The 24343-nt window shown below is 45.5% G+C and overlaps 13 non-coding genes across 13 annotated transcripts; all 13 read left to right on the top strand.

The window, feature by feature from the left end:
• Positions 1-1615: 1615 nt before the first annotated feature.
• trnad-guc (transfer RNA aspartic acid (anticodon GUC)) lies at positions 1616-1687 on the top strand. The gene has a single exon. It is a non-coding gene; the product is annotated as a tRNA-Asp (tRNA).
• A 111-nt stretch (positions 1688-1798) lies between these two features.
• Positions 1799-1871, top strand: trnaf-gaa (transfer RNA phenylalanine (anticodon GAA)). Its single transcript has one exon. It is a non-coding gene; the product is annotated as a tRNA-Phe (tRNA).
• A 2919-nt stretch (positions 1872-4790) lies between these two features.
• Positions 4791-4862, top strand: trnad-guc (transfer RNA aspartic acid (anticodon GUC)). Its single transcript has one exon. It is a non-coding gene; the product is annotated as a tRNA-Asp (tRNA).
• A 111-nt stretch (positions 4863-4973) lies between these two features.
• On the top strand, positions 4974-5046 carry trnaf-gaa (transfer RNA phenylalanine (anticodon GAA)). Its single transcript has one exon. It is a non-coding gene; the product is annotated as a tRNA-Phe (tRNA).
• Positions 5047-8932: 3886 nt separating this feature from the next.
• On the top strand, positions 8933-9004 carry trnad-guc (transfer RNA aspartic acid (anticodon GUC)). The gene has a single exon. It is a non-coding gene; the product is annotated as a tRNA-Asp (tRNA).
• Positions 9005-9115: 111 nt separating this feature from the next.
• Positions 9116-9188, top strand: trnaf-gaa (transfer RNA phenylalanine (anticodon GAA)). The gene has a single exon. It is a non-coding gene; the product is annotated as a tRNA-Phe (tRNA).
• Positions 9189-14227: 5039 nt separating this feature from the next.
• On the top strand, positions 14228-14299 carry trnad-guc (transfer RNA aspartic acid (anticodon GUC)). Its single transcript has one exon. It is a non-coding gene; the product is annotated as a tRNA-Asp (tRNA).
• A 111-nt stretch (positions 14300-14410) lies between these two features.
• Positions 14411-14483, top strand: trnaf-gaa (transfer RNA phenylalanine (anticodon GAA)). Its single transcript has one exon. It is a non-coding gene; the product is annotated as a tRNA-Phe (tRNA).
• Positions 14484-16874: 2391 nt separating this feature from the next.
• Positions 16875-16946, top strand: trnad-guc (transfer RNA aspartic acid (anticodon GUC)). Its single transcript has one exon. It is a non-coding gene; the product is annotated as a tRNA-Asp (tRNA).
• A 111-nt stretch (positions 16947-17057) lies between these two features.
• On the top strand, positions 17058-17130 carry trnaf-gaa (transfer RNA phenylalanine (anticodon GAA)). The gene has a single exon. It is a non-coding gene; the product is annotated as a tRNA-Phe (tRNA).
• A 2920-nt stretch (positions 17131-20050) lies between these two features.
• Positions 20051-20122, top strand: trnad-guc (transfer RNA aspartic acid (anticodon GUC)). The gene has a single exon. It is a non-coding gene; the product is annotated as a tRNA-Asp (tRNA).
• Positions 20123-20233: 111 nt separating this feature from the next.
• Positions 20234-20306, top strand: trnaf-gaa (transfer RNA phenylalanine (anticodon GAA)). The gene has a single exon. It is a non-coding gene; the product is annotated as a tRNA-Phe (tRNA).
• A 3886-nt stretch (positions 20307-24192) lies between these two features.
• Positions 24193-24264, top strand: trnad-guc (transfer RNA aspartic acid (anticodon GUC)). Its single transcript has one exon. It is a non-coding gene; the product is annotated as a tRNA-Asp (tRNA).
• The last annotated feature ends 79 nt before the right edge of the window (positions 24265-24343 follow it).

Raw genomic sequence — 24343 nt, 5'->3', positions numbered from 1 at the left:
AAACTGAAATTGAACGACGACCATTGCAAGCATGTGTAAGAACTTAGTCAACCCACTGACACAGCTTGAGTGTGAATGTCATCTTAAAATAACAACAATTGTGTTTCTGCCTGGTTTCAGGCCAGGGACCTTTCACGTGTGAGGCGAACTTGATAACCGCTACACCACAGAAATCGGCGACTTTGACGAGCTACTTCAGAGCATAGCTTCCCAGCAAGAAGAATACCACGGTCGTGGAAGTTTACTCCTCAGGGGTTTTGGGATGAAAGGATCTTTATCGAACTTTGTAGTACTAAAACCAAAAGTGTTGCCTTTCTAATTGTTAGAGCTGAGACAACCCCTTTTACAAGGCAATCCACCCAGACTGACTGTGCACATGATAATGGATAGCAAAAGGGTTTCTGCCTGATTTCGAACGAGGGACCTTTATGCATGTTAGGCCAAGGTGATATCCACTACACTACAGAATTTAGCCACGTAGGGTATTTCTTTCAGAGGGTAGCATCTAACCACAAAGCGACACATTATCGTGCAAGGTCGACTCTAAGGGGCTTTCCAAAATCCTAGTGCACAATAGGTACTTTCTCAGCTTAATGGGGACCATGCTCATATGTGGAGGCTGATCGGTCCAATGCTAAGCCAGTGTAGCGTGGAGAGGGGATTGAAGCTGTGGTAATTGACATCCTAGGGGTGCTGCTTCAGTGCAGCTGTTTTTCATGGGAGAAACAAAGGCTGTTTAGAAATTGGTTCTTAACAATCTTCTGTAGTCTCGCAAAACCCTTTTTGATTTCTTTGACCAATTTGCACATGCTGTTTGCCATATCGCGTCCAACAAGAAGAGGGCGCGCAATTGTAGTCAACAGATACTCAAAACTGAAATTGAATAACGACCATTGCAACTTTAGCCAGTAATCGTCCGCTCTGTCAAAGACACAGCCTTTTTTCGGCGACTACTCTGGAGTGACTGCAAAAGATCTAACAGGCAAAAGCAGGTTTTCACATTCAGGCCCGTAGGTAACGTTCCATTTCAAATGCAGATTGACGGAGAACGTAGGAGCGTAATTGGACAATTGATTCATTTTTGTCCAACCTTGAGCGAGTAAAAGTAATGGCATCAGAACGGCGTAACTACACCAGGGGCATGGCCGGGGGCAGTGCTGTTCCAGTCCTCGTTAGTATAGTGGACAGTATCTCCGCCTGTTGTAATTGACATCCTAGGGCTGCTGCTGCAAGTGCAGCTATTTTTCATGGGAGAAAGTCTCTATTTCGATTAATAGTATGTGGTGGCTTTGTCCAAACTGAGGCTGTTTAGAAATTGGTTCTTAACTTTCTTCTGTAGTCTCGCATAACCCTTTTCGATTTCTTTGACCAATTTGCACTTGCTGGTTGCCCTTTTCGATTTCTTTGACCAATTTGCACATGCTGTTTGCCATATCGCGTGCACCAAGAAGAGGGCATGCAATTGCAGGAAAGGAACTCCTCAACAGGTACTCAAAACTGAAATTGAACGACGACCATTGCAACTTTAGCCAGTAATGGTCCGCTCAGTCAAAGGCACACAGCCTTTGTCCAGCGACTACTCTCGCGTGACTGCAAACGAGCAGTGCTTTTCCAGTCCTCGTTAGTATAGTGGACAGTATCTCCGCCTGTCACGCGGAAGACCGGGGTTCGATTCCCCGACGGGGAGAGTCTTTTTGCCTTTGTCCCGGACAGTTGAAATTTCCCGCAATACGTCTTCGGCTTGGTTGAGGAGGCTTGCATTTCCAAATGATGGCCAGAAGAAGTCATCGGGTGTTGTGCCAAAATAGCTCAGTTGGGAGAGCGTTAGACTGAAGATCTAATGGTCCCTGGTTCGATCCCGGGTTTCGGCATTACACCACCTCTGTCTTGCGTACGATGCCAAGAGTCCCCTAACCTTTTGTTTTTGTACTTAAGACGGTTTGGAAGGTAGTCTCTATGTGTGCCATTCTGTGATTTCAGGTTGTTTTACGGAGCAAGCATGTGTAAGAACTTAGTCAACCCACTGACACAGCTTGAGTGTAAATGTCATCTTAAAATAACAACAATTGTGTTTCTGCCTGATTTCAGGCCAGGGACCTTTCACGTGTGAGGCGAACTTGATAACCGCTACACCACAGATACCGGCGACTTTGACGAGCTACTTCAGAGCGTAGGCAAAAGCAGGCTTTCACATTCAGGCCCGTAGGTAACGTTCCTTTTCAAATGCAGATTGCCGGAGAACGTAGGGGCGTAATTTGACAAGTGATGCATTTTTGTCCAACCTTGAGCGATTAAAAGTAATGGCATCAGAACAGTGTAACTACACCAGGGGCATGGCCGGGGCCAGTGCTGTTCCAGTCCTCGTTAGTATAGTGGACAGTATCTCCGCCTGTTGTAATTGACATCCTAGGGCTGCTGCTGCAAGTGCAGCTATTTTTCATTGGAGAAAGTCTCTATTTCGATTAATAGTATGTGGTGGCTTTGTCCAAACTGAGGCTGTTTAGAAATTGGTTCTTAACTTTTTTCTGTAGTCTCGCATAACCCTTTTCGATTTCTTTGACCAATTTGCACATGCTGTTTGCCATATCGCGTGCACCAAGAAGAGGGCATGCAATTGCAGGAAAGGAACTCCTCAACAGGTAACTCAAAACTGAAATTGAACGACGACCATTGCAAGCATGTGTAAGAACTTAGTCAACCCACTGACACAGCTTGAGTGTGAATGTCATCTTAAAATAACAACAATTGTGTTTCTGCCTGGTTTCAGGCCAGGGACCTTTCACGTGTGAGGCGAACTTGATAACCGCTACACCACAGAAATCGGCGACTTTGACGAGCTACTTCAGAGCGTAGCTTCCCAGCAAGAAGAATACCACGGTCGTGGAAGTTTACTCCTCAGGGGTTTTGGGATGAAAGGATCTTTATCGAACTTTGTAGTACTAAAACCAAAAGTGTTGCCTTTCTAATTGTTAGAGCTGAGACAACCCCTTTTACAAGGCAATCCACCCAGACTGACTGTGCACATGATAATGGATAGCAAAAGGGTTTCTGCCTGATTTCGAACGAGGGACCTTTATGCATGTTAGGCCAAGGTGATATCCACTACACTACAGAATTTAGCCACGTAGGGTATTACTTTCAGAGGGTAGCATCTAACCACAAAGCGACACATTATCGTGCAAGGTCGACTTTAAGGGGCTTTCCAAAATCCTAGTGCACAATAGGCACTTTCTCAGCTTAATGGGGACCATGCTCATATGTAGAGGCTGATCGGTCCAATGCTAAGCCAGTGTAGCGTGGAGAGGGGATTGAAGCTGTGGTAATTGACATCCTAGGGGTGCTGCTTCAGTGCAGCTGTTTTTCATGGGAGAATCAAAGGCTGTTTAGAAATTGGTTCTTAACAATCTTCTGTAGTCTCGCAAAACCCTTTTTGATTTCTTTGACCAATTTGCACATGCTGTTTGCCATATCGCGTCCAACAAGAAGAGGGCGCGCAATTGTAGTCAACAGATACTCAAAACTGAAATTGAATAACGACCATTGCAACTTTAGCCAGTAATCGTCCGCTCTGTCAAAGACACAGCCTTTTTTCGGCGACTACTCTGGAGTGACTGCAAAAGATCTAACAGGCACATGATAATGGATAGCAAAAGGGTTTCTGCCTGATTTCGAACGAGGGACCTTTATGCATGTTAGGCCAAGGTGATATCCACTACACTACAGAATTTAGCCACGTAGGGTATTACTTTCAGAGGGTAGCATCTAACCACAAAGCGACACATTATCGTGCAAGGTCGACTCTAAGGGGCTTTCCAAAATCCTAGTGCACAATAGGTACTTTCTCAGCTTAATGGGGACCATGCTCATATGTGGAGGCTGATCGGTCCAATGCTAAGCCAGTGTAGCGTGGAGAGGGGATTGAAGCTGTGGTAATTGACATCCTAGGGGTGCTGCTTCAGTGCAGCTGTTTTTCATGGGAGAAACAAAGGCTGTTTAGAAATTGGTTCTTAACAATCTTCTGTAGTCTCGCAAAACCCTTTTTGATTTCTTTGACCAATTTGCACATGCTGTTTGCCATATCGCGTCCAACAAGAAGAGGGCGCGCAATTGTAGTCAACAGATACTCAAAACTGAAATTGAATAACGACCATTGCAACTTTAGCCAGTAATCGTCCGCTCTGTCAAAGACACAGCCTTTTTTCGGCGACTACTCTGGAGTGACTGCAAAAGATCTAACAGGCAAAAGCAGGTTTTCACATTCAGGCCCGTAGGTAACGTTCCTTTTCAAATGCAGATTGACGGAGAACGTAGGAGCGTAATTTGACAATTGATTCATTTTTGTCCAACCTTGAGCGAGTAAAAGTAATGGCATCAGAACGGCGTAACTACACCAGGGGCATGGCCGGGGTCAGTGCTGTTCCAGTCCTCGTTAGTATAGTGGACAGTATCTCCGCCTTTTGTAATTGACATCCTAGGGCTGCTTCTTCAGTGCAGCTGTTTTTCATGGGAGAAACAAAGGCTGTTTAGAAATTGGTTCTTAACAATCTTCTGTAGTCTCGCAAAACCCTTTTTGATTTCTTTGACCAATTTGCACATGCTGTTTGCCATATCGCGTGCACCAAGAAGAGGGCATGCAATTGCAGGAAAGGAACTCCTCAACAGGTACTCAAAACTGAAATTGAACGACGACCATTGCAACTTTAGCCAGTAATGGTCCGCTCAGTCAAAGGCACACAGCCTTTGTCCAGCGACTACTCTGGCGTGACTGCAAACGAGCAGTGCTTTTCCAGTCCTCGTTAGTATAGTGGACAGTATCTCCGCTTGTCACGCGGAAGACCGGGGTTCGATTCCCCGACGGGGAGAGTCTTTTTGCCTTTGTCCCGGTCAGTTGAAATTTCCCGCAATACGTCTTCGGCTTGGTTGAGGAGGCTTGCATTTCCAAATGATGGCCAGAAGAAGTCATCGGGTGTTGTGCCAAAATAGCTCAGTTGGGAGAGCGTTAGACTGAAGATCTAAAGGTCCCTGGTTCGATCCCGGGCTTCGGCATTACACCACCTCTGTCTTGCGTACGATGCCAAGAGTCCCCTAACATTTTGTTTTTGTACTTAAGACGGTTTGGAAGGTAGTCTCTATGTGTGCCATTGTGTGATTTCAGGTTGTTTTACGGAGCAAGCATGTGTAAGAACTTAGTCAACCCACTGACACAGCTTGAGTGTAAATGTCATCTTAAAATAACAACAATTGTGTTTCTGCCTGATTTCAGGCCAGGGACCTTTCACGTGTGAGGCAAACTTGATAACCGCTACACCACAGATACCGGCGACTTTGACGAGCTACTTCAGAGCGTAGGCAAAAGCAGGCTTTCACATTCAGGCCCGTAGGTAACGTTCCTTTTCAAATGCAGATTGCTGGAGAACGTAGGGGCGTAATTTGACAAGTGATGCATTTTTGTCCAACCTTGAGCGATTAAAAGTAATGGCATCAGAACAGCGTAAGTACACCAGGGGCATGGCCGGGGCCAGTGCTGTTCCAGTCCTCGTTAGTATAGTGGACAGGATCTCCGCCTGTTGTAATTGACATCCTAGGGCTTCTGCTGCAAGTGCAGCTATTTTTCATTGGAGAAAGTCTCTATTTCGATTAATAGTATGTGGTGGCTTTGTCCAAACTGAGGCTGTTTAGAAATTGGTTCTTAACTTTCTTCTGTAGTCTCGCACAACCCTTTTCGATTTCTTTGACCAATTTGCACATGCTGTTTGCCATATCGCGTGTACCAAGAAAAGGGCATGCAATTGCAGGAAAGGAACTCCTCAACAGGTAACTCAAAACTGAAATTGAACGACGACCATTGCAAGCATGTGTAAGAACTTAGTCAACCCACTGACACAGCTTGAGTGTGAATGTCATCTTAAAATAACAACAATTGTGTTTCTGCCTGGTTTCAGGCCAGGGACCTTTCACGTGTGAGGCGAACTTGATAACCGCTACACCACAGAAATCGGCGACTTTGACGAGCTACTTCAGAGCGTAGCTTCCCAGCAAGAAGAATACCACGGTCGTGGAAGTTTACTCCTCAGGGGTTTTGGGATGAAAGGATCTTTATCGAACTTTGTAGTACTAAAACCAAAAGTGTTGCCTTTCTAATTGTTAGAGCTGAGACAACCCCTTTTACAAGGCAATCCACCCAGACTGACTGTGCACATGATAAAGGATAGCAAAAGGGTTTCTGCCTGATTTCGAACGAGTGACCTTTATGCATGTTAGGCCAAGGTGATATCCACTACACTACAGAATTTAGCCACGTAGGGTATTACTTTCAGAGGGTAGCATCTAAGCACAAAGCGACACATTATCGTGTAAGGTCGACTCTAAGGGGCTTTCCAAAATCCTAGTGCACAATAGGTACTTTCTCAGCTTAATGGGGACCATGCTCATATGTGGAGGCTGATCGGTCCAATGCTAAGCCAGTGTAGCGTGGAGAGGGGATTGAAGCTGTGGTAATTGACATCCTAGGGCTGCTTCTTCAGTGCAGCTGTTTTTCATGGGAGAAACAAAGGCTGTTTAGAAATTGGTTCTTAACAATCTTCTGTAGTCTCGCAAAACCCTTTTTGATTTCTTTGACCAATTTGCACATGCTGTTTGCCATATCGCGTCCAACAAGAAGAGGGCGCGCAATTGTAGTCAACAGATACTCAAAACTGAAATTGAATAACGACCATTGCAACTTTAACCAGTAATCGTCCGCTCTGTCAAAGACACAGCCTTTTTTCGGCGACTACTCTGGAGTGACTGCAAAAGATCTAACAGGCAAAAGCAGGTTTTCACATTCAGGCCCGTAGGTAACGTTCCTTTTCAAATGCAGATTGACGGAGAACGTAGGAGCGTAATTTGACAATTGATTCATTTTTGTCCAACCTTGAGCGAGTAAAAGTAATGGCATCAGAACGGCGTAACTACACCAGGGGCATGGCCGGGGGCAGTGCTGTTCCAGTCCTCGTTAGTATAGTGGACAGTATCTCCGCCTGTTGTAATTGACATCCTAGGGCTGTTACTGCAAGTGCAGCTATTTTTCATGGGAGAAAGTCTCTATTTCGATTAATAGTATGTGGTGGCTTTGTCCAAACTGAGGCTGTTTAGAAATTGGTTCTTAACTTTCTTCTGTAGTCTCGCATAATCCTTTTCGATTTCTTTGACCAATTTGCACTTGCTGCTTGCCCTTTTCGATTTCTTTGACCAATTTGCACATGCTGTTTGCCATATCGCGTGGACCAAGAAGAGGGCATGCAATTGCAGGAAAGGAACTCCTCAACAGGTAACTCAAAACTGAAATTGAACGACGACCATTGCAAGCATGTGTAAGAACTTAGTCAACCCACTGACACAGCTTGAGTGTGAATGTCATCTTAAAATAACAACAATTGTGTTTCTGCCTGGTTTCAGGCCAGGGACCTTTCACGTGTGAGGCGAACTTGATAACCGCTACACCACAGAAATCGGCGACTTTGACGAGCTACTTCAGAGCGTAGCTTCCCAGCAAGAAGAATACCACGGTCGTGGAAGTTTACTCCTCAGGGGTTTTGGGATGAAAGGATCTTTATCGAACTTTGTAGTACTAAAACCAAAAGTGTTGCCTTTCTAATTGTTAGAGCTGAGACAACCCCTTTTACAAGGCAATCCACCCAGACTGACTGTGCACATGATAATGGATAGCAAAAGGGTTTCTGCCTGATTTCGAACGAGGGACCTTTATGCATGTTAGGCCAAGGTGATATCCACTACACTACAGAATTTAGCCACGTAGGGTATTACTTTCAGAGGGTAGCATCTAAGCACAAAGCGACACATTATCGTGCAAGGTCGACTCTAAGGGGCTTTCCAAAATCCTAGTGCACAATAGGTACTTTCTCAGCTTAATGGGGACCATGCTCATATGTGGAGGCTGATCGGTCCAATGCTAAGCCAGTGTAGCGTGGAGAGGGGTTTGAAGCTGTGGTAATTGACATCCTAGGGCTGCTTCTTCAGTGCAGCTGTTTTTCATGGGAGAAACAAAGGCTGTTTAGAAATTGGTTTTTAACAATCTTCTGTAGTCTCGCAAAACCCTTTTTGATTTCTTTGACCAATTTGCACATGCTGTTTGCCATATCGCGTCCAACAAGAAGAGGGCGCGCAATTGTAGTCAACAGATACTCAAAACTGAAATTGAATAACGACCATTGCAACTTTAGCCAGTAATCGTCCGCTCTGTCAAAGACACAGCCTTTTTTCGGCGACTACTCTGGAGTGACTGCAAAAGATCTAACAGGCAAAAGCAGGTTTTCACATTCAGGCCCGTAGGTAACGTTCCTTTTCAAATGCAGATTGACGGAGAACGTAGGAGCGTAATTTGACAATTGATTCATTTTTGTCCAACCTTGAGCGAGTAAAAGTAATGGCATCAGAACGGCGTAACTACACCAGGGGCATGGCCGGGGGCAGTGCTGTTCCAGTCCTCGTTAGTATAGTGGACAGTATCTCCGCCTGTTGTAATTGACATCCTAGGGCTGCTGCTGCACGTGCAGCTATTTTTCATGGGAGAAAGTCTCTATTTCCATTAATAGTATGTGGTGGCTTTGTCCAAACTGAGGCTGTTTACAAATTGGTTCTTAACTTTCTTCTGTAGTCTCGCATAACCCTTTTCGATTTCTTTGACCAATTTGCACTTGCTGCTTGCCCTTTTCGATTTCTTTGACCAATTTGCACATGCTGTTTGCCATATCGCGTGCACCAAGAAGAGGGCATGCAATTGCAGGAAAGGAACTCCTCAACAGGTACTCAAAACTGAAATTGAACGACGACCATTGCAACTTTAGCCAGTAATGGTCCGCTCAGTCAAAGGCACACAGCCTTTGTCCAGCGACTACTCTGGCGTGACTGCAAACGAGCAGTGCTTTTCCAGTCCTCGTTAGTATAGTGGACAGTATCTCCGCCTGTCACGCGGAAGACCGGGGTTCGATTCCCCGACGGGGAGAGTCTTTTTGCCTTTGTCCCGGACAGTTGAAATTTCCCGCAATACGTCTTCGGCTTGGTTGAGGAGGCTTGCATTTCCAAATGATGGCCAGAAGAAGTCATCGGGTGTTGTGCCAAAATAGCTCAGTTGGGAGAGCGTTAGACTGAAGATCTAAAGGTCCCTGGTTCGATCCCGGGCTTCGGCATTACACCACCTCTGTCTTGCGTACGATGCCAAGAGTCCCCTAACCTTTTGTTTTTGTACTTAAGACGGTTTGGAAGGTAGTCTCTATGTGTGCCATTCTGTGATTTCAGGTTGTTTTACGGAGCAAGCATGTGTAAGAACTTAGTCAACCCACTGACACAGCTTGAGTGTAAATGTCATCTTAAAATAACAACAATTGTGTTTCTGCCTGATTTCAGGCCAGGGACCTTTCACGTGTGAGGCAAACTTGATAACCGCTACACCACAGATACCGGCGACTTTGACGAGCTACTTCAGAGCGTAGGCAAAAGCAGGCTTTCACATTCAGGCCCGTAGGTAACGTTCCTTTTCAAATGCAGATTGCCGGAGAACGTAGGGGCGTAATTTGACAAGTGATGCATTTTTGTCCAACCTTGAGCGATTAAAAGTAATGGCATCAGAACAGCGTAAGTACACCAGGGGCATGGCCGGGGCCAGTGCTGTTCCAGTCCTCGTTAGTATAGTGGACAGGATCTCCGCCTGTTGTAATTGACATCCTAGGGCTGCTGCTGCAAGTGCAGCTATTTTTCATTGGAGAAAGTCTCTATTTCGATTAATAGTATGTGGTGGCTTTGTCCAAACTGAGGCTGTTTAGAAATTGGTTCTTAACTTTCTTCTGTAGTCTCGCATAACCCTTTTCGATTTCTTTGACCAATTTGCACATGCTGTTTGCCATTTCGCGTGCACCAAGAAGAGGGCATGCAATTGCAGGAAAGGAACTCCTCAACAGGTAACTCAAAACTGAAATTGAACGACGACCATTGCAAGCATGTGTAAGTACTTAGTCAACCCACTGACACAGCTTGAGTGTGAATGTCATCTTAAAATAACAACAATTGTGTTTCTGCCTGGTTTCAGGCCAGGGACCTTTCACGTGTGAGGCGAACTTGATAACCGCTACACCACAGAAATCGGCGACTTTGACGAGCTACTTCAGAGCGTAGCTTCCCAGCAAGAAGAATACCACGGTCGTGGAAGTTTACTCCTCAGGGGTTTTGGGATGAAAGGATCTTTATCGAACTTTGTAGTACTAAAACCAAAAGTGTTGCCTTTCTAATTGTTAGAGCTGAGACAACCCCTTTTACAAGGCAATCCACCCAGACTGACTGTGCACATGATAATGGATAGCAAAAGGGTTTCTGCCTGATTTCGAACGAGGGACCTTTATGCATGTTAGGCCAAGGTGATATCCACTACACTACAGAATTTAGCCACGTAGGGTATTACTTTCAGAGGGTAGCATCTAACCACAAAGCGACACATTATCGTGCAAGGTCGACTCTAAGGGGCTTTCCAAAATCCTAGTGCACAATAGGTACTTTCTCAGCTTAATGGGGACCATGCTCATATGTGGAGGCTGATCGGTCCAATGCTAAGCCAGTGTAGCGTGGAGAGGGGATTGAAGCTGTGGTAATTGACATCCTAGGGGTGCTGCTTCAGTGCAGCTGTTTTTCATGGGAGAAACAAAGGCTGTTTAGAAATTGGTTCTTAACAATCTTCTGTAGTCTCGCAAAACCCTTTTTGATTTCTTTGACCAATTTGCACATGCTGTTTGCCATATCGCGTCCAACAAGAAGAGGGCGCGCAATTGTAGTCAACAGATACTCAAAACTGAAATTGAATAACGACCATTGCAACTTTAGCCAGTAATCGTCCGCTCTGTCAAAGACACAGCCTTTTTTCGGCGACTACTCTGGAGTGACTGCAAAAGATCTAACAGGCAAAAGCAAGTTTTCACATTCAGGCCCGTAGGTAACGTTCCTTTTCAAATGCAGATTGACGGAGAACGTAGGAGCGTAATTGGACAATTGATTCATTTTTGTCCAACCTTGAGCGAGTAAAAGTAATGGCATCAGAACGGCGTAACTACACCAGGGGCATGGCCGGGGGCAGTGCTGTTCCAGTCCTCGTTAGTATAGTGGACAGTATCTCCGCCTTTTGTAATTGACATCCTAGGGCTGCTGCTGCAAGTGCAGCTATTTTTCATGGGAGAAAGTCTCTATTTCCATTAATAGTATGTGGTGGCTTTGTCCAAACTGAGGCTGTTTAGAAATTGGTTCTTAACTTTCTTCTGTAGTCTCGCATAACCCTTTTCGATTTCTTTGACCAATTTGCACTTGCTGCTTGCCCTTTTCGATTTCTTTGACCAATTTGCACATGCTGTTTGCCATATCGCGTGCACCAAGAAGAGGGCATGCAATTGCAGGAAAGGAACTCCTCAACAGGTACTCAAAACTGAAATTGAACGACGACCATTGCAACTTTAGCCAGTAATGGTCCGCTCAGTCAAAAGGCACACAGCCTTTGTCCAGCGACTACTCTGGCGTGACTGCAAACGAGCAGTGCTTTTCCAGTCCTCGTTAGCATAGTGGACAGTATCTCCGCCTGTCACGCGGAAGACCGGGGTTCGATTCCCCGACGGGGAGAGTCTTTTTGCCTTTGTCCCGGACAGTTGAAATTTCCCGCAATACGTCTTCGGCTTGGTTGAGGAGGCTTGCATTTCCAAATGATGGCCAGAAGAAGTCATCGGGTGTTGTGCCAAAATAGCTCAGTTGGGAGAGCGTTAGACTGAAGATCTAAAGGTCCCTGGTTCGATCACGGGCTTCGGCATTACACCACCTCTGTCTTGCGTACGATGCCAAGAGTCCCCTAACCTTTTGTTTTTGTACTTAAGACGGTTTGGAAGGTAGTCTCTATGTGTGCCATTCTGTGATTTCAGGTTGTTTTACGGAGCAAGCATGTGTAAGAACTTAGTCAACCCACTGACACAGCTTGAGTGTAAATGTCATCTTAAAATAACAACAATTGTGTTTCTGCCTGATTTCAGGCCAGGGACCTTTCACGTGTGAGGCAAACTTGATAACCGCTACACCACAGATACCGGCGACTTTGACGAGCTACTTCAGAGCGTAGGCAAAAGCAGGCTTTCACATTCAGGCCCGTAGGTAACGTTCCTTTTCAAATGCAGATTGCCGGAGAACGTAGGGGCGTAATTTGACAAGTGATGCATTTTTGTCCAACCTTGAGCGATTAAAAGTAATGGCATCAGAACAGCGTAACTACACCAGGGGCATGGCCGGGCCCAGTGCTGTTCCAGTCCTCGTTAGTATAGTGGACAGGATCTCCGCCTGTTGTAATTGACATCCTAGGGCTGCTGCTGCAAGTGCAGCTATTTTTCATTGGAGAAAGTCTCTATTTCGATTAATAGTATGTGGTGGCTTTGTCCAAACTGAGGCTGTTTAGAAATTGGTTCTTAACTTTCTTCTGTAGTCTCGCATAACCCTTTTCGATTTCTTTGACCAATTTGCACATGCTGTTTGCCATATCGCGTGCACCAAGAAGAGGGCATGCAATTGCAGGAAAGGAACTCCTCAACAGGTAACTCAAAACTGAAATTGAACGACGACCATTGCAAGCATGTGTAAGAACTTAGTCAACCCACTGACACAGCTTGAGTGTGAATGTCATCTTAAAATAACAACAATTGTGTTTCTGCCTGGTTTCAGGCCAGGGACCTTTCACGTGTGAGGCGAACTTGATAACCGCTACACCACAGAAATCGGCGACTTTGACGAGCTACTTCAGAGCATAGCTTCCTAGCAAGAAGAATACCACGGTCGTGGAAGTTTACTCCTCAGGGGTTTTGGGATGAAAGGATCTTTATCGAACTTTGTAGTACTAAAACCAAAAGTGTTGCCTTTCTAATTGTTAGAGCTGAGACAACCCCTTTTACAAGGCAATCCACCCAGACTGACTGTGCACATGATAATGGATAGCAAAAGGGTTTCTGCCTGATTTCGAACGAGGGACCTTTATGCATGTTAGGCCAAGGTGATATCCACTACACTACAGAATTTAGCCACGTAGGGTATTACTTTCAGAGGGTAGCATCTAACCACAAAGCGACACATTATCGTGCAAGGTCGACTCTAAGGGGCTTTCCAAAATCCTAGTGCACAATAGGTACTTTCTCAGCTTAATGGGGACCATGCTCATATGTGGAGGCTGATCGGTCCAATGCTAAGCCAGTGTAGCGTGGAGAGGGGATTGAAGCTGTGGTAATTGACATCCTAGGGGTGCTGCTTCAGTGCAGCTGTTTTTCATGGGAGAAACAAAGGCTGTTTAGAAATTGGTTCTTAACAATCTTCTGTAGTCTCGCAAAACCCTTTTTGATTTCTTTGACCAATTTGCACATGCTGTTTGCCATATCGCGTCCAACAAGAAGAGGGCGCGCAATTGTAGTCAACAGATACTCAAAACTGAAATTGAATAACGACCATTGCAACTTTAGCCAGTAATCGTCCGCTCTGTCAAAGACACAGCCTTTTTTCGGCGACTACTCTGGAGTGACTGCAAAAGATCTAACAGGCAAAAGCAGGTTTTCACATTCAGGCCCGTAGGTAACGTTCCTTTTCAAATGCAGATTGACGGAGAACGTAGGAGCGTAATTGGACAATTGATTCATTTTTGTCCAACCTTGAGCGAGTAAAAGTAATGGCATCAGAACGGCGTAACTACACCAGGGGCATGGCCGGGGGCAGTGCTGTTCCAGTCCTCGTTAGTATAGTGGACAGTATCTCCGCCTGTTGTAATTGACATCCTAGGGCTGCTGCTGCAAGTGCAGCTATTTTTCATGGGAGAAAGTCTCTATTTCGATTAATAGTATGTGGTGGCTTTGTCCAAACTGAGGCTGTTTAGAAATTGGTTCTTAACTTTCTTCTGTAGTCTCGCATAACCCTTTTCGATTTCTTTGACCAATTTGCACTTGCTGGTTGCCCTTTTCGATTTCTTTGACCAATTTGCACATGCTGTTTGCCATATCGCGTGCACCAAGAAGAGGGCATGCAATTGCAGGAAAGGAACTCCTCAACAGGTACTCAAAACTGAAATTGAACGACGACCATTGCAACTTTAGCCAGTAATGGTCCGCTCAGTCAAAGGCACACAGCCTTTGTCCAGCGACTACTCTCGCGTGACTGCAAACGAGCAGTGCTTTTCCAGTCCTCGTTAGTATAGTGGACAGTATCTCCGCCTGTCACGCGGAAGACCGGGGTTCGATTCCCCGACGGGGAGAGTCTTTTTGCCTTTGTCCCGGACAGTTGAAATTTCCCGCAATACGTCTTCGGCTTGGTTGAGGAGGCTTGCATTTCCAAATGATGGCCAGAAGAAGTCATCGGGTGTTGTGCCAAAATAGCTCAGTTGGGAGAGCGTTAGACTGAAGATCTAAAGGTCCCTGGTTCGATCCCGGGTTTCGGCATTACACCACCTCTGTCTTGCGTACGATGCCAAGAGTCCCCTAACCTTTTGTTTTTGTACTTAAGACGGTTTGGAAGGTAGTCTCTATGTGTGCCATTCTGTGATTTCAGGTTGTTTTACGGAGCAAGCATGTGTAAGAACTTAGTCAACCCACTGACACAGCTTGAGTGTAAATGTCATCTTAAAATAACAACAATTGTGTTTCTGCCTGATTTCAGGCCAGGGACCTTTCACGTGTGAGGCGAACTTGATAACCGCTACACCACAGATACCGGCGACTTTGACGAGCTACTTCAGAGCGTAGGCAAAAGCAGGCTTTCACATTCAGGCCCGTAGGTAACGTTCCTTTTCAAATGCAGATTGCCGGAGAACGTAGGGGCGTAATTTGACAAGTGATGCATTTTTGTCCAACCTTGAGCGATTAAAAGTAATGGCATCAGAACAGTGTAACTACACCAGGGGCATGGCCGGGGCCAGTGCTGTTCCAGTCCTCGTTAGTATAGTGGACAGTATCTCCGCCTGTTGTAATTGACATCCTAGGGCTGCTGCTGCAAGTGCAGCTATTTTTCATTGGAGAAAGTCTCTATTTCGATTAATAGTATGTGGTGGCTTTGTCCAAACTGAGGCTGTTTAGAAATTGGTTCTTAACTTTTTTCTGTAGTCTCGCATAACCCTTTTCGATTTCTTTGACCAATTTGCACATGCTGTTTGCCATATCGCGTGCACCAAGAAGAGGGCATGCAATTGCAGGAAAGGAACTCCTCAACAGGTAACTCAAAACTGAAATTGAACGACGACCATTGCAAGCATGTGTAAGAACTTAGTCAACCCACTGACACAGCTTGAGTGTGAATGTCATCTTAAAATAACAACAATTGTGTTTCTGCCTGGTTTCAGGCCAGGGACCTTTCACGTGTGAGGCGAACTTGATAACCGCTACACCACAGAAATCGGCGACTTTGACGAGCTACTTCAGAGCGTAGCTTCCCAGCAAGAAGAATACCACGGTCGTGGAAGTTTACTCCTCAGGGGTTTTGGGATGAAAGGATCTTTATCGAACTTTGTAGTACTAAAACCAAAAGTGTTGCCTTTCTAATTGTTAGAGCTGAGACAACCCCTTTTACAAGGCAATCCACCCAGACTGACTGTGCACATGATAATGGATAGCAAAAGGGTTTCTGCCTGATTTCGAACGAGGGACCTTTATGCATGTTAGGCCAAGGTGATATCCACTACACTACAGAATTTAGCCACGTAGGGTATTACTTTCAGAGGGTAGCATCTAACCACAAAGCGACACATTATCGTGCAAGGTCGACTTTAAGGGGCTTTCCAAAATCCTAGTGCACAATAGGCACTTTCTCAGCTTAATGGGGACCATGCTCATATGTGGAGGCTGATCGGTCCAATGCTAAGCCAGTGTAGCGTGGAGAGGGGATTGAAGCTGTGGTAATTGACATCCTAGGGGTGCTGCTTCAGTGCAGCTGTTTTTCATGGGAGAAACAAAGGCTGTTTAGAAATTGGTTCTTAACAATCTTCTGTAGTCTCGCAAAACCCTTTTTGATTTCTTTGACCAATTTGCACATGCTGTTTGCCATATCGCGTCCAACAAGAAGAGGGCGCGCAATTGTAGTCAACAGATACTCAAAACTGAAATTGAATAACGACCATTGCAACTTTAGCCAGTAATCGTCCGCTCTGTCAAAGACACAGCCTTTTTTCGGCGACTACTCTGGAGTGACTGCAAAAGATCTAACAGGCAAAAGCAGGTTTTCACATTCAGGCCCGTAGGTAACGTTCCTTTTCAAATGCAGATTGACGGAGAACGTAGGAGCGTAATTGGACAATTGATTCATTTTTGTCCAACCTTGAGCGAGTAAAAGTAATGGCATCAGAACGGCGTAACTACACCAGGGGCATGGCCGGGGGCAGTGCTGTTCCAGTCCTCGTTAGTATAGTGGACAGTATCTCCGCCTGTTGTAATTGACATCCTAGGGCTGCTGCTGCAAGTGCAGCTATTTTTCATGGGAGAAAGTCTCTATTTCGATTAATAGTATGTGGTGGCTTTGTCCAAACTGAGGCTGTTTAGAAATTGGTTCTTAACTTTCTTCTGTAGTCTCGCATAACCCTTTTCGATTTCTTTGACCAATTTGCACTTGCTGGTTGCCCTTTTCGATTTCTTTGACCAATTTGCACATGCTGTTTGCCATATCGCGTGCACCAAGAAGAGGGCATGCAATTGCAGGAAAGGAACTCCTCAACAGGTACTCAAAACTGAAATTGAACGACGACCATTGCAACTTTAGCCAGTAATGGTCCGCTCAGTCAAAGGCACACAGCCTTTGTCCAGCGACTACTCTCGCGTGACTGCAAACGAGCAGTGCTTTTCCAGTCCTCGTTAGTATAGTGGACAGTATCTCCGCCTGTCACGCGGAAGACCGGGGTTCGATTCCCCGACGGGGAGAGTCTTTTTGCCTTTGTCCCGGACAGTTGAAATTTCCCGCAATACGTCTTCGGCTTGGTTGAGGAGGCTTGCATTTCCAAATGATGGCCAGAAGAAGTCATCGGGTGTTGTGCCAAAATAGCTCAGTTGGGAGAGCGTTAGACTGAAGATCTAAAGGTCCCTGGTTCGATCCCGGGTTTCGGCATTACACCACCTCTGTCTTGCGTACGATGCCAAGAGTCCCCTAACCTTTTGTTTTTGTACTTAAGACGGTTTGGAAGGTAGTCTCTATGTGTGCCATTCTGTGATTTCAGGTTGTTTTACGGAGCAAGCATGTGTAAGAACTTAGTCAACCCACTGACACAGCTTGAGTGTAAATGTCATCTTAAAATAACAACAATTGTGTTTCTGCCTGATTTCAGGCCAGGGACCTTTCACGTGTGAGGCGAACTTGATAACCGCTACACCACAGATACCGGCGACTTTGACGAGCTACTTCAGAGCGTAGGCAAAAGCAGGCTTTCACATTCAGGCCCGTAGGTAACGTTCCTTTTCAAATGCAGATTGCCGGAGAACGTAGGGGCGTAATTTGACAAGTGATGCATTTTTGTCCAACCTTGAGCGATTAAAAGTAATGGCATCAGAACAGTGTAACTACACCAGGGGCATGGCCGGGGCCAGTGCTGTTCCAGTCCTCGTTAGTATAGTGGACAGTATCTCCGCCTGTTGTAATTGACATCCTAGGGCTGCTGCTGCAAGTGCAGCTATTTTTCATTGGAGAAAGTCTCTATTTCGATTAATAGTATGTGGTGGCTTTGTCCAAACTGAGGCTGTTTAGAAATTGGTTCTTAACTTTTTTCTGTAGTCTCGCATAACCCTTTTCGATTTCTTTGACCAATTTGCACATGCTGTTTGCCATATCGCGTGCACCAAGAAGAGGGCATGCAATTGCAGGAAAGGAACTCCTCAACAGGTAACTCAAAACTGAAATTGAACGACGACCATTGCAAGCATGTGTAAGAACTTAGTCAACCCACTGACACAGCTTGAGTGTGAATGTCATCTTAAAATAACAACAATTGTGTTTCTGCCTGGTTTCAGGCCAGGGACCTTTCACGTGTGAGGCGAACTTGATAACCGCTACACCACAGAAATCGGCGACTTTGACGAGCTACTTCAGAGCGTAGCTTCCCAGCAAGAAGAATACCACGGTCGTGGAAGTTTACTCCTCAGGGGTTTTGGGATGAAAGGATCTTTATCGAACTTTGTAGTACTAAAACCAAAAGTGTTGCCTTTCTAATTGTTAGAGCTGAGACAACCCCTTTTACAAGGCAATCCACCCAGACTGACTGTGCACATGATAATGGATAGCAAAAGGGTTTCTGCCTGATTTCGAACGAGGGACCTTTATGCATGTTAGGCCAAGGTGATATCCACTACACTACAGAATTTAGCCACGTAGGGTATTACTTTCAGAGGGTAGCATCTAACCACAAAGCGACACATTATCGTGCAAGGTCGACTTTAAGGGGCTTTCCAAAATCCTAGTGCACAATAGGCACTTTCTCAGCTTAATGGGGACCATGCTCATATGTAGAGGCTGATCGGTCCAATGCTAAGCCAGTGTAGCGTGGAGAGGGGATTGAAGCTGTGGTAATTGACATCCTAGGGGTGCTGCTTCAGTGCAGCTGTTTTTCATGGGAGAATCAAAGGCTGTTTAGAAATTGGTTCTTAACAATCTTCTGTAGTCTCGCAAAACCCTTTTTGATTTCTTTGACCAATTTGCACATGCTGTTTGCCATATCGCGTCCAACAAGAAGAGGGCGCGCAATTGTAGTCAACAGATACTCAAAACTGAAATTGAATAACGACCATTGCAACTTTAGCCAGTAATCGTCCGCTCTGTCAAAGACACAGCCTTTTTTCGGCGACTACTCTGGAGTGACTGCAAAAGATCTAACAGGCACATGATAATGGATAGCAAAAGGGTTTCTGCCTGATTTCGAACGAGGGACCTTTATGCATGTTAGGCCAAGGTGATATCCACTACACTACAGAATTTAGCCACGTAGGGTATTACTTTCAGAGGGTAGCATCTAACCACAAAGCGACACATTATCGTGCAAGGTCGACTCTAAGGGGCTTTCCAAAATCCTAGTGCACAATAGGTACTTTCTCAGCTTAATGGGGACCATGCTCATATGTGGAGGCTGATCGGTCCAATGCTAAGCCAGTGTAGCGTGGAGAGGGGATTGAAGCTGTGGTAATTGACATCCTAGGGGTGCTGCTTCAGTGCAGCTGTTTTTCATGGGAGCAAGCAAAGGCTGTTTAGAAATTGGTTCTTAACAATCTTCTGTAGTCTCGCAAAACCCTTTTTGATTTCTTTGACCAATTTGCACATGCTGTTTGCCATATCGCGTCCAACAAGAAGAGGGCGCGCAATTGTAGTCAACAGATACTCAAAACTGAAATTGAATAACGACCATTGCAACTTTAGCCAGTAATCGTCCGCTCTGTCAAAGACACAGCCTTTTTTCGGCGACTACTCTGGAGTGACTGCAAAAGATCTAACAGGCAAAAGCAGGTTTTCACATTCAGGCCCGTAGGTAACGTTCCTTTTCAAATGCAGATTGACGGAGAACGTAGGAGCGTAATTTGACAATTGATTCATTTTTGTCCAACCTTGAGCGAGTAAAAGTAATGGCATCAGAACGGCGTAACTACACCAGGGGCATGGCCGGGGTCAGTGCTGTTCCAGTCCTCGTTAGTATAGTGGACAGTATCTCCGCCTTTTGTAATTGACATCCTAGGGCTGCTTCTTCAGTGCAGCTGTTTTTCATGGGAGAAACAAAGGCTGTTTAGAAATTGGTTCTTAACAATCTTCTGTAGTCTCGCAAAACCCTTTTTGATTTCTTTGACCAATTTGCACATGCTGTTTGCCATATCGCGTGCACCAAGAAGAGGGCATGCAATTGCAGGAAAGGAACTCCTCAACAGGTACTCAAAACTGAAATTGAACGACGACCATTGCAACTTTAGCCAGTAATGGTCCGCTCAGTCAAAGGCACACAGCCTTTGTCCAGCGACTACTCTGGCGTGACTGCAAACGAGCAGTGCTTTTCCAGTCCTCGTTAGTATAGTGGACAGTATCTCCGCTTGTCACGCGGAAGACCGGGGTTCGATTCCCCGACGGGGAGAGTCTTTTTGCCTTTGTCCCGGTCAGTTGAAATTTCCCGCAATACGTCTTCGGCTTGGTTGAGGAGGCTTGCATTTCCAAATGATGGCCAGAAGAAGTCATCGGGTGTTGTGCCAAAATAGCTCAGTTGGGAGAGCGTTAGACTGAAGATCTAAAGGTCCCTGGTTCGATCCCGGGCTTCGGCATTACACCACCTCTGTCTTGCGTACGATGCCAAGAGTCCCCTAACATTTTGTTTTTGTACTTAAGACGGTTTGGAAGGTAGTCTCTATGTGTGCCATTGTGTGATTTCAGGTTGTTTTACGGAGCAAGCATGTGTAAGAACTTAGTCAACCCACTGACACAGCTTGAGTGTAAATGTCATCTTAAAATAACAACAATTGTGTTTCTGCCTGATTTCAGGCCAGGGACCTTTCACGTGTGAGGCAAACTTGATAACCGCTACACCACAGATACCGGCGACTTTGACGAGCTACTTCAGAGCGTAGGCAAAAGCAGGCTTTCACATTCAGGCCCGTAGGTAACGTTCCTTTTCAAATGCAGATTGCTGGAGAACGTAGGGGCGTAATTTGACAAGTGATGCATTTTTGTCCAACCTTGAGCGATTAAAAGTAATGGCATCAGAACAGCGTAAGTACACCAGGGGCATGGCCGGGGCCAGTGCTGTTCCAGTCCTCGTTAGTATAGTGGACAGGATCTCCGCCTGTTGTAATTGACATCCTAGGGCTGCTGCTGCAAGTGCAGCTATTTTTCATTGGAGAAAGTCTCTATTTCGATTAATAGTATGTGGTGGCTTTGTCCAAACTGAGGCTGTTTAGAAATTGGTTCTTAACTTTCTTCTGTAGTCTCGCACAACCCTTTTCGATTTCTTTGACCAATTTGCACATGCTGTTTGCCATATCGCGTGTACCAAGAAAAGGGCATGCAATTGCAGGAAAGGAACTCCTCAACAGGTAACTCAAAACTGAAATTGAACGACGACCATTGCAAGCATGTGTAAGAACTTAGTCAACCCACTGACACAGCTTGAGTGTGAATGTCATCTTAAAATAACAACAATTGTGTTTCTGCCTGGTTTCAGGCCAGGGACCTTTCACGTGTGAGGCGAACTTGATAACCGCTACACCACAGAAATCGGCGACTTTGACGAGCTACTTCAGAGCGTAGCTTCCCAGCAAGAAGAATACCACGGTCGTGGAAGTTTACTCCTCAGGGGTTTTGGGATGAAAGGATCTTTATCGAACTTTGTAGTACTAAAACCAAAAGTGTTGCCTTTCTAATTGTTAGAGCTGAGACAACCCCTTTTACAAGGCAATCCACCCAGACTGACTGTGCACATGATAAAGGATAGCAAAAGGGTTTCTGCCTGATTTCGAACGAGTGACCTTTATGCATGTTAGGCCAAGGTGATATCCACTACACTACAGAATTTAGCCACGTAGGGTATTACTTTCAGAGGGTAGCATCTAAGCACAAAGCGACACATTATCGTGTAAGGTCGACTCTAAGGGGCTTTCCAAAATCCTAGTGCACAATAGGTACTTTCTCAGCTTAATGGGGACCATGCTCATATGTGGAGGCTGATCGGTCCAATGCTAAGCCAGTGTAGCGTGGAGAGGGGATTGAAGCTGTGGTAATTGACATCCTAGGGCTGCTTCTTCAGTGCAGCTGTTTTTCATGGGAGAAACAAAGGCTGTTTAGAAATTGGTTCTTAACAATCTTCTGTAGTCTCGCAAAACCCTTTTTGATTTCTTTGACCAATTTGCACATGCTGTTTGCCATATCGCGTCCAACAAGAAGAGGGCGCGCAATTGTAGTCAACAGATACTCAAAACTGAAATTGAATAACGACCATTGCAACTTTAACCAGTAATCGTCCGCTCTGTCAAAGACACAGCCTTTTTTCGGCGACTACTCTGGAGTGACTGCAAAAGATCTAACAGGCAAAAGCAGGTTTTCACATTCAGGCCCGTAGGTAACGTTCCTTTTCAAATGCAGATTGACGGAGAACGTAGGAGCGTAATTTGACAATTGATTCATTTTTGTCCAACCTTGAGCGAGTAAAAGTAATGGCATCAGAACGGCGTAACTACACCAGGGGCATGGCCGGGGGCAGTGCTGTTCCAGTCCTCGTTAGTATAGTGGACAGTATCTCCGCCTGTTGTAATTGACATCCTAGGGCTGTTACTGCAAGTGCAGCTATTTTTCATGGGAGAAAGTCTCTATTTCGATTAATAGTATGTGGTGGCTTTGTCCAAACTGAGGCTGTTTAGAAATTGGTTCTTAACTTTCTTCTGTAGTCTCGCATAATCCTTTTCGATTTCTTTGACCAATTTGCACTTGCTGCTTGCCCTTTTCGATTTCTTTGACCAATTTGCACATGCTGTTTGCCATATCGCGTGGACCAAGAAGAGGGCATGCAATTGCAGGAAAGGAACTCCTCAACAGGTAACTCAAAACTGAAATTGAACGACGACCATTGCAAGCATGTGTAAGAACTTAGTCAACCCACTGACACAGCTTGAGTGTGAATGTCATCTTAAAATAACAACAATTGTGTTTCTGCCTGGTTTCAGGCCAGGGACCTTTCACGTGTGAGGCGAACTTGATAACCGCTACACCACAGAAATCGGCGACTTTGACGAGCTACTTCAGAGCGTAGCTTCCCAGCAAGAAGAATACCACGGTCGTGGAAGTTTACTCCTCAGGGGTTTTGGGATGAAAGGATCTTTATCGAACTTTGTAGTACTAAAACCAAAAGTGTTGCCTTTCTAATTGTTAGAGCTGAGACAACCCCTTTTACAAGGCAATCCACCCAGACTGACTGTGCACATGATAATGGATAGCAAAAGGGTTTCTGCCTGATTTCGAACGAGGGACCTTTATGCATGTTAGGCCAAGGTGATATCCACTACACTACAGAATTTAGCCACGTAGGGTATTACTTTCAGAGGGTAGCATCTAAGCACAAAGCGACACATTATCGTGCAAGGTCGACTCTAAGGGGCTTTCCAAAATCCTAGTGCACAATAGGTACTTTCTCAGCTTAATGGGGACCATGCTCATATGTGGAGGCTGATCGGTCCAATGCTAAGCCAGTGTAGCGTGGAGAGGGGTTTGAAGCTGTGGTAATTGACATCCTAGGGCTGCTTCTTCAGTGCAGCTGTTTTTCATGGGAGAAACAAAGGCTGTTTAGAAATTGGTTTTTAACAATCTTCTGTAGTCTCGCAAAACCCTTTTTGATTTCTTTGACCAATTTGCACATGCTGTTTGCCATATCGCGTCCAACAAGAAGAGGGCGCGCAATTGTAGTCAACAGATACTCAAAACTGAAATTGAATAACGACCATTGCAACTTTAGCCAGTAATCGTCCGCTCTGTCAAAGACACAGCCTTTTTTCGGCGACTACTCTGGAGTGACTGCAAAAGATCTAACAGGCAAAAGCAGGTTTTCACATTCAGGCCCGTAGGTAACGTTCCTTTTCAAATGCAGATTGACGGAGAACGTAGGAGCGTAATTTGACAATTGATTCATTTTTGTCCAACCTTGAGCGAGTAAAAGTAATGGCATCAGAACGGCGTAACTACACCAGGGGCATGGCCGGGGGCAGTGCTGTTCCAGTCCTCGTTAGTATAGTGGACAGTATCTCCGCCTGTTGTAATTGACATCCTAGGGCTGCTGCTGCACGTGCAGCTATTTTTCATGGGAGAAAGTCTCTATTTCCATTAATAGTATGTGGTGGCTTTGTCCAAACTGAGGCTGTTTACAAATTGGTTCTTAACTTTCTTCTGTAGTCTCGCATAACCCTTTTCGATTTCTTTGACCAATTTGCACTTGCTGCTTGCCCTTTTCGATTTCTTTGACCAATTTGCACATGCTGTTTGCCATATCGCGTGCACCAAGAAGAGGGCATGCAATTGCAGGAAAGGAACTCCTCAACAGGTACTCAAAACTGAAATTGAACGACGACCATTGCAACTTTAGCCAGTAATGGTCCGCTCAGTCAAAGGCACACAGCCTTTGTCCAGCGACTACTCTGGCGTGACTGCAAACGAGCAGTGCTTTTCCAGTCCTCGTTAGTATAGTGGACAGTATCTCCGCCTGTCACGCGGAAGACCGGGGTTCGATTCCCCGACGGGGAGAGTCTTTTTGCCTTTGTCCCGGACAGTTGAAATTTCCCGCAATACGTCTTCGGCTTGGTTGAGGAGGCTTGCATTTCCA

Source organism: Channa argus, unplaced genomic scaffold (assembly GCF_033026475.1).
Source record: "Channa argus isolate prfri unplaced genomic scaffold, Channa argus male v1.0 Contig138, whole genome shotgun sequence".
Lineage (NCBI taxonomy): Eukaryota > Metazoa > Chordata > Actinopteri > Anabantiformes > Channidae > Channa > Channa argus.
Note: the sequence above shows the minus strand (reverse complement) of the source record. Positions and strands in the feature narration are given on the sequence as shown.